General features: G+C 31.5%; 1 long non-coding RNA gene across 2 annotated transcripts; it reads left to right on the top strand.

Annotated features, from left to right (window-relative positions):
- The first annotated feature begins 299 nt into the window (after positions 1–299).
- Positions 300–1,478, top strand: LOC141704739 (uncharacterized). 2 transcript variants are annotated; one of them, XR_012568059.1, is made up of 3 exons: positions 302–676; positions 796–950; positions 1,362–1,478. It is a non-coding gene; the product is annotated as an uncharacterized LOC141704739 (long non-coding RNA). The 2 variants fall into 2 exon arrangements; XR_012568058.1 differs by lacking the exon at positions 1,362–1,478 and having other exon boundaries at positions 300–676; positions 796–1,179.
- Positions 1,479–7,374: the final 5,896 nt, after the last annotated feature.

Below are 7,374 nucleotides of genomic sequence, written 5' to 3'. Positions count from 1 at the left end.
CTCAATAAAAAAACGATTTGAATAAATTTTGGGATTAAATTTAGGACCACTGACATTGCTCTTTTGTCAAGGTCTTGCAGGAAAACTTACTGGAAGCATGAAATGGGAATGTAATAGTTCTGGAGAAATTAACGGAAATACTGAAACTTTGCAGTTACACTGTTCTACACAATATTCAATTTTGGAAAGAAATAGGGTTTACAATAGCCATCAATTTGTTTTTCAAGTTTAACTGAAAAATTCTATTTCAAGTTTTTTAGTTGATATTAGCAATAAACCAGGGTTTATTTATCAAAAAATTTTGGTATGAAGGATATACTATTGTTATGATGTAGATGCCTTATTGTAGGAACGGGAAATAATGGCCACAATAGATTCCATCTTAATAAAGAAACATGTCAGAGTTCAGAATATGCAGACGGTACAGATGCCCCACCACGCCTACAGACTGGGGTTCGTGAATGTGAAGAAGTTGTGATGGATAACAAGCAAATAGCAAATGGAGGTGAGCCTATCAGAAGCTGCTTGTTAGAAGGGCGAAGAATTCACACCCCAGAAAAAGTATCAAAAGGTATTAATGGCAACGGAAACCTTGATGTTGGTCTTATGTATATGCAAGCTCAAGGAATTCCAGAGAAACAGGACCCTGTGCAAAAACAACCAAATGCAGCAGCAGGTAAGGAAAACCTAAACTCCGACATCTCACTGGCCGAAGATAAGGGTTTCTCCTTTTTCCATTCTGGTAATCCATTTGCTCTTGCGGATGCATCTAAATCAGATTCTCTGCCATCATAGGATTCTGTTGGAGGTAATAATCTGGTCAAGTTTATCCATCATAATGAAGGGGAACTTACAAGCAATAAGAGAGATTCCTTTGAAGGATGCAATCTATTTTCGACTAATAAGGGGATACAATTTTCTATCTTCTCAAATAGGATCAGTAGGGTTCGGTCAGGCCATCTATCAACTTCTGATACTTACTTGATATTGATATGTTTTCATAACTTATTATCTTTGTATAAAACAAGTAACTTTAAATGTTTAAAATGCAAACTTTTTTTTTCTATTTGAGGCCAATTGTTTTGAGAATTATTGTAGTTGAAATATTTATACCTAATTGTGAGTGCTGCTTCCGATGTTTATATCTTGAATCAATTGACAAATCACTTCAATTAACTATGCTTTTTTCTTGTTTAATATAAAAATCATATTCCAACTTGATAAGGTCTCGGATGAATTCTGCGTGCTTTGTTCAATTGTCTTAAACTACACAATGAGCATTGTAGTTGGGGGTCTACTTATGATCAAACAATTTCGCATCTTATTTGTGTCATTAAGAAATTATGTGATTTCTGTTGTAGAGAAAACACAAAGGCCAAGTACTATAGAAGACAAAATGTAGAAGAATACCGTAACAAAGTGTTGATAGCACATTGACAAGTGTGGGCTAGCAATCTTAGCATACAGTTGAATCTTTATATTTTCAAGCACCTCAAAAGAAAATGGCAATAGAAACCCTGATGTTAGTCATATGTATTTGCAAGCTCAAGGCATTCTGGAACCTATGCAAAAACAATCAAATGTTGCAGTATGGGAGGAAAACCAAAACTCCGACATCTCACCAGTTGAAGATAAGGGTTCTTCTTTTTTCCATTTTGGTAGTCCATTTGCTCTTGCAGAGGCATCTGTTGGAGGTAATTCTTTAGTAAATTTTATCCATCATAAACAAGGGGATCTCACAAGCAACAAGAGAGATTCCTTTGAAGGATACAATCTATTTGTGACTAACAAAGGGATAACATTTTCTATCTTCTCGAAATAGGATCAAAGGTCAGGGTTCCATAAGGCGTATGAAAATCTGGTTTTTTCTTGTCCATTGTGATGACTGTTTGGGCACATATCCTTGAAGAATACAATCTAAATGCGACTAACAAGGGGATAACATTTTCTATCTTCTCGAAATATGATCAAGGTCAGGGTTTCATAATTCATAAGACCTATGATACTTCAAATCTGGTTTTATTCTTGTCCAAGTGATGAATGTTTGAGCACTTGGTATTTCCAAACACAATGAGCTTTCTCTCAGAGGAAAGTCTTTTGACGTTTGATTCTTACTTGATTTATCTGTTGATTTTCTTTACTTATTATCCTTGCATTGAACAAGTGCCTTCAAATGTTATAGATGCAAACCTTTATTTATTTTTTTCTATTTGAGGCCATTTTTTATCATAATTAATGTAGTTGAAATAATTTAACCTAGTTGTGAGTGCTGCTTCTGGATGTTTGAATCACTCGAGAAATTAGTTCTATTCGCATTCTTCTTAGAGTTATTTGCATATTGCATCCTGTGTTTTGGATGAAATGCACTTTTTGACCCAAATATTTTATAACTGCAGTACGCATTCATTTACTTTCCGTGGCGGCATATGTTACACCCCTTTGACCCCCTTCCGTTAAATTACTCCATTAACGTTGAGAAAGGACGGGGCAAAAAAGTCCAATTAAATAGATCGTCCATTAGGTGTAATAAAAGATAAAACAAACTATTAGAAGCTAAATCAATCGTCTCTATCTCTCTAAAACTTATTTCCTAAATTAGCCAATTCGGATATAGGAAGTATAAAGTAGTGTATTTTATGTATGTGGTCCCCAATGTCTTTATTTCATCACTTGATTAGTATATGTGATGTGGTCCTTATTAAGAAATTGTGAAATGCATATGCCTAATTTGATGTGAAACCCTAAATTTATGCAGATGTGTCTGGTTTCTTTACAATTAAACTTCATTTTGGCAGAAAATTCACTGAGAAATTCGATAGTTATTTAGGGGATAGATAGCTTATTTTGATATGTGCTCAAACATGAAATTTAACTAAGTTGAAATTGAAGCTATGCTTGGCCAAGTAGGGTGTACTACTCAAACAGTGGATATTTGGTTGTTTCTAAATGAAAATGTAGGTATGTGTCCTGTGTTCCTCTTGTAACTGATAAAGACCTGAATTTGGTGATTGAAATGGCTGACTGTAATAATTGTAAGATGATAAGCTTGTATATACAAGCTCAAACAGTCCTGAATTTGGTGATTTCATTGAAGAATACAATCTATTCGTGTCTTGCAAGGGAATATCATGTCCTATCTTCTAAGTTAGGAATGAGAGGGTTCTAATTGCTTCTGATATTTCAAAAACACTGTAAGCTTTCTCTCAGAGGAAAATCTATCAGATGCTTGATTGTTTCTTTGTTTCATTATCTTCCTTGTGTAGAAAGAATGCACTTGATAATTTATTATTTTTTTTCCTATATGAGTTCATTTCTTTTGTAAAAATAAATGGATTGGCGGGGATTATCAGGCATAATTGTGAATGTTGCTTGTGGATGATCAGACCTTTTATCACTTGTCAGAGTCGGATCATTTAACAAAGTTTATTTTTATTTTGTTATTGGACTCGCTATAAGGCCCAAATTATCAACCGTCCAATTCTTAAGAAATTACTAGGTTAAAACCCGTGCGTTATCCACAGATTTTTTTTAATATTATATAATTTTTTAAAAGAATTTTGAATTCAGTTTTTAATTTTGTTCATTTAAAACTTTAAATGATTTGATTTCATAATAATTATATTAGTAGACGTATATGTTCATAACTTTTTTAGACATTTAAACTTATTTAAAGTAATAGCATTGGTAAGGAGGGAAATGTTATTATAACGAAATTATTATTTTATTGAGGGTAAAAATATAATGTCTTTATTTAGCAAAAAAAATATAATGTATTCATTATGTTGGAACCTTAAAAAATATTATTTTAAATTACTTAATCGATTAACAGTAATTCTATAAAAAATATTTGAAAAAGACAATATTACTAATTGAACGATATAGTTTTATTGATAATTCTATGGGTATTATTTTAAAAAAAATAATATTAACGTTTTAATTAAAATTTGATTTTTAGTTCACATCAATAGGATACAAATTATACTTAGTCTAATATTTATTTGATTTATCTCGGATAAGTGGTTTATATTATTTTATTTTAGCCCAATGCCCAATACACCGACCAAATCAAACTAATTATTTTTAGTTTAATTTTAATTTTTTTAAGTGGGGATCAATAAGATAATTTTGTTTTAGACTGAATAATTAGTGTATATTATTTTATTTTTATTGGTCGAATTGTATTTTTATTTTAGTTTTGTGTTAGTTTGAATCAATTGTATAATATTTTTTTTAATCCTCGATAAATAAAATATATTATTTTGTTTATCAAGTACATTTGTATAATTTTTTAGGAGAACTGATAGTAATACTATTTTATCTTAACCCGATTCATATGACATATCAACTAAACCTTAATAATTATATTTAGTTTGCATATTAATTTAGCCCGAAGTAACAAATTAGAATAATATAGAACTCGATATGAATTAAAATATAAAATGGTAGAAAAAGTTGAATTTAATATAAATTATAATGATATAGAGTTCAATATAAAATATAATTGAAATTGGTAAAATAATAGAGGAAGTTGACTTCAATATCAATTATAATTAGAATTGATCTACCCAATAATTAGAATTGAAATAATTAACTAAGGGTAATTAATTAATTTCGATACCGACCGACTACCAAACATTTAATCTTTCGACTATTATAGTATAGTATAGATGTGTTTGATCCAATTTTCTTATATATCTCAACCCAATAAGAAATTATATTTAAAAGATGTGAGATAGATTTTGATAAAAGAAAACAAGCAAGAAAAAAATGACATAATGCTAATAATTAAATTCAAACCTAACGTTAGCGACTAAAAAATATGAAAATATTATTGAGTAAAAGAAAAAAAATATAGTTAAATGGTAAGTTTCTAAATACAGTCGGGTGACGAAAAAATCAATTTTCCCATAATAACATCTACTTTTCCTATAGGGTTAAGGAGCGAAAAACACCTTCTAGTTTAGGTTTAGGTTGAGAAGCAATTAAACCCTCGTGGTAACAAATAGACCAAATGAATCCAAAAAATTGTAAACATGTAGCGAAAAAGCCCCTGTCATCAAACGGACGTTAACTTTTTAATAGCAGAAGTCATTGAGCTTAGTCTACTTCATTGTGTTTGTTAAATTAGCCAGAATGATCATGTTACTACCTTCTAACATTTCTATATAAACCTAAAGTTGGACACCATTCTGTTGTAAATATTGTTTTGCCTGATCAAAATGAATACTATCTACAAAGTACAAACCCATATTTCTGTTTGATCCTTGAAAATTAGAATTATGTTCTTCAAATAATCAAAAAAGCCGATTAAAGATTGTATTTGGAAATCTAATCTCATATATATTAACAGAAGAATAATAGGTAAATATCAAAATGAAAAGAAACATAAAAAATTGTCTTAACTAAAGTTGATAAAAAAATTCAATGCTAAAACAATGAATTCTTATGTAGGAGTCAGCAAATATGAGCATACAACATCGTCATGCCAAAAAGCAGAAAAGAGTCATTTTGACAATTTTTGGCTTTTTCGTAGTTGTTTCATTTCTTCAAGTTGTCTTGATGTGATACAATTTTGTCCTCTCCATTGTAGTCCAGGTGGCTGAATTGGCATAGATGTCGTATTTATAGGTCCGCCAACCACTCTAATCCCGATTCGTCTATTTGATTGAGTTGTACTTGATGTTTGATCAACTCCTTGAATTTTTTCTACTCGATACTCTCTCTCATTAGGAATAGGAAATGTCAAATTCGGGTCAGAAGAATGAGGCAATGACCCATTCGTGCATTGCACGATTTTACTCCCGGTCTACAAAATTATATATGATCAAAATTCAAAATTAAAGCTAACATGAGCAATACTAATTTACGTCAATAAGTTAATCTAGGAAATGCTTACACTAAAACTCATAGCACCAGTTGTTTTGTCATAGAGTATACCCATTCCAGATTTTTTTGTTGCCTTGTGCAGTGAGCTTGATCTAGCAGCCTGTCTCATCTGTTTTAGTGTTCTTTTTCGTGATGGTCCAACTGATTCTTGGACTTCAGTGTTCTCAGGATGAGGTAAAGAGCTAATTTACGTCGACAACTTCAATAAACAAACATAAGAAAATTAACGTAATTAGCCGGGGAAAATGAATGTAACATTTGTACGCTAATGTCTTACCTGCCCAAAATTTTCAGGAACCTCGACTATTTCTGGTGATTTAGAATTACTTTCTGAATTCTGAACCTATTAGTAGATACATAATATAAATATAAAATTAGAAGAATGAGAAAAATATAATCTATTAACTTAATAAAAAATTAAGAAATTTGTTTATTTAACTTACATTTTTACAGGTTCTAGTATTGTGTCCTTGCTGGTTGCATTTGTTGCAAGTGACACTCTTTCCTTTCCTTGTCAATTTTGTCCTAGAGCTTGGTCTATCTTCATTCACAGAACGTACCCTTTTTTTCTTTGGTCTTCCAGGCTGAGATTCAATTTTAGGAGGCTCTATTGGTTGATAGTTTTCACAATGCCAAAATTTCTTTCCTCGTAATGGTCGAATCTTCCATTTATAAGTTGCCTTGTATGTATCTTTATGATACCAATTTGATATAAAATCAGCAGGGTCTTGTTTACTATGCACATAGGTACACATGGCATGTTGACAAGGGATTCCACTCAAATCCCATGCCCTACAAGTACACACTTGTTTGTCCAAAAATACGGTATGTGTGTCATGTCCTTCTACAATTTCATATCCGGAATCCCCATTGAATGAAATGTTGCAGCCTATCGTTGTCATCTTATATACTTCAAATATTTCCATACAAGCAGGAGAGTATTTTCCAACCCATTTATCAGCCACAATTTCCATATTAGAAATTCGTTCCATCGTCCTCTTTCTAATATAATCCATTAAAGACTTAATAGGTTTATGCCTACCTTCTAAAATCCAGGCATTAAAATTTTCACACATATTATTATCGACACACATCGATTTGCATCTACCGGAGAAATAAGCTCTGCACCAAGTGTGTGGTGGATATTTCATTAAATCAACAGCTGATTGTTTACTAACCTCTGCTAACTTTTTAAGTGATCTTGAAACTCCTCTTCGTATGTTGACCAAACACAAATCCAAATTTTTTTGCGTAATTCTCGTCCGCTCCATTTCTTTGACCAGTTAGCGTAAATGTGCCTTGCACACCATCTATGTACAGCGGCAGGTTGTATATCAATGATTGCTTGCACTAGACCCTGCGTGCATAATAAAAAACAATTTATTATATAGTACATTAAAAAGAGAAGGGAAACATCCACACTAAATGTATTTTTATAGTGTATTTTGCATTTTAATTAGCATAGTAAGTCTGTATCCTCCTACAATA

Source organism: Apium graveolens, unplaced genomic scaffold (assembly GCF_009905375.1).
Source record: "Apium graveolens cultivar Ventura unplaced genomic scaffold, ASM990537v1 ctg8200, whole genome shotgun sequence".
Lineage (NCBI taxonomy): Eukaryota > Viridiplantae > Streptophyta > Magnoliopsida > Apiales > Apiaceae > Apium > Apium graveolens.
The sequence above is the reverse complement of the archived record's forward strand: the minus strand, read 5'-3'. Positions and strand labels throughout refer to the sequence as shown.